The sequence below is a fragment of the Phalaenopsis equestris genome, unplaced genomic scaffold (genome assembly GCF_001263595.1).
Source record: "Phalaenopsis equestris unplaced genomic scaffold, ASM126359v1 Scaffold000411, whole genome shotgun sequence".
In the NCBI taxonomy this organism is placed as follows: Eukaryota; Viridiplantae; Streptophyta; class Magnoliopsida; order Asparagales; family Orchidaceae; genus Phalaenopsis; species Phalaenopsis equestris.
The window spans coordinates 550,943-553,059 of record NW_018164852.1 but is presented as its reverse complement, the minus strand read 5'-3'; the positions used below and the strand labels follow the sequence as shown (position 1 = coordinate 553,059).

Sequence of the window (2,117 nt, the reverse complement as noted above, 5' to 3'; positions counted from 1 at the left end):
GTTGTTGAAAAATTTAGCTAGAGGAGATTGGAAAGGAGATTCTTGTGAGAGCACATCTTTGAGGTAGCTTCTTGTGTTGCAAGGCTTTACTTTGGCGTCCTTGAGGTACCCCTCTCTTTCCCCTCTTTGGTGCCCTGTTTCCTTGCGGTTTTCCTCTTGACTGAGGCTTTGAGCCTATTTCTGTTGGATAATACATCATGCTAGTTTTTTTTTTTTTTTTTTTTTTTTTTTTTTTTTTTTGAGATGAGATATAAGGCTCGAGTCATAAGCTTCAAAATTAAACCATTAAGTTAACAAAAAAAGTTAAAAATAAAGTATTTGAGAGTGATATCTCAGAAAATAATAATAAGTAATTCCATAAAAAAAGAGAGCTTAATTTTTTTACAATAAAGAATTTTAGAGTAATCCAAAAATATGAAAGTAACGTCATAAAAACTATATAAGAACTCAATAATGTACAAGAAGTTTAAGATAAACAAGTAAATATAAACATGAAGTCTAAAATCAACAAGTTAATATCTCCTATAACAGTTAAAATTAGGACTCTGAATTGAACTCTCCCACTTTGAATTGAACTCTCCCGCTCCCATTATGTAGAGTAAGGACACTAAAGGAAACACAACCCCATCTTCGTCTATAATTTTTCTAAATTCAAAATTTAAGTGTTATCTATTTAATCATTATAACAATGAATCTATCAGGAGGAATTAGTGAACTTGAATGTGCTTTAGTTGACAATTCCTAAAAGAGAACAACATTTTTCCAAACTTATTTAAAGTATGAGAAGTATTGCAAACTCATAATAGATATTGTGAGTTTTATGAATATAATATCCTAGTTTTCTCTAGAATTTATAAATTTGATACCCAAACCATATCATCATCATATAAAGTATTGTAGGAGGATAAAAATGCTATCTTTATGCATTAGAGGTGTTAAGATTTGATTTAGTTATCTACTTATACTGAAAGAATTTGGTGTGTTCCACTGCAATTGATGTTCCTCATCTTATTTTGGTTAGAACTTGGCTTTATAATTTAGATGTTAATCATTTTTACAAGTTTAAGGCTTATTTTAATAAATAATAAGAAAATGGTAATTTTGAAACCCACAAACCTTTGAGTAAAATAAAGTTCACAAGTAAATTTAGTGCCCTAATGAAGTGGACGTTGACCTCCACATTTGATTTGAAGTTGACAAAGTCGAATGTTATGACATCGACAAAAGATTGATGTAGTTTCATGAAAAATTGACTTAGGACTTATTATTTGCAAATAAGAAGCACTTAATTGTCATCCATTTCATAAAATAAATTATTATGATGTGTTGGCAATGCCTGAACAGTTCAAAAAACCCTCCTTCAACCTCGACCATCACTCAAATTGCCACATGAGTATGGCATGCAAATTTGCAACATGCGAGAGGTAAGAAATGTATTGGAGAGTTCACACTTATATTATTGTTTTAAATAAATAAATAATAATAAATGAATCCAAACTCACACAAATATATATATTGTGTAATAAATGAATCCAAACTCACACAAATATATATATATATTGTATGTGCATATAGTTATCTATGTATATATAGAAACTAAATAGAAATAATTTTTTAGTAAGAGATGAAATAAAACAGTTTTTTGCCCCCCAACTAAATAAAGGTGGCATGTTTCAATTTATGTTGTCAAATGTTCTTGCTAGGAATGGAATGTAAGAGTTACTTATTTTAGTTAATGGATTTCAATAAAATGATAAAGAAAATTAGGTGTGAGTTGAGGCATGCAGATCGATATAGGTAAATAACCATAATGAAGGGAATGAAATAGTGGAAGGAGAGAACTGTAGGCAGGAAAGGAAAATGGAAGAAAGCCCAAGCTTGAGAGAGGAAGGCGAGCGAGTGTTACCAAAAATGATTCCTCAAAAATGAAAATAACTTGAGTTGGGTCGATTATTTCTTTGGGAGACGGTTTTGCATAATTTTGACTTAGGTTTTAAGATTTTGATATGTTAAGTCTAGAGTAATTATGACTTATGAAGGCCACTAGAAGAAAATGCAACCATTATGGTGATTGATAGCTAAAGAATTGAGATATGGAACTACATTATTTTTAAAAA

At 30.0% G+C, this 2,117-nt stretch overlaps 1 protein-coding gene across 1 annotated transcript in view; it reads right to left on the bottom strand.

Moving 5' to 3' along the window:
- LOC110027010 (DNA-directed RNA polymerase III subunit RPC10-like) overlaps positions 1-2,117 on the bottom strand; it is a gene marked incomplete in the record, with an annotated part of 37,236 nt that overhangs the window by 4,220 nt on the left and 30,899 nt on the right.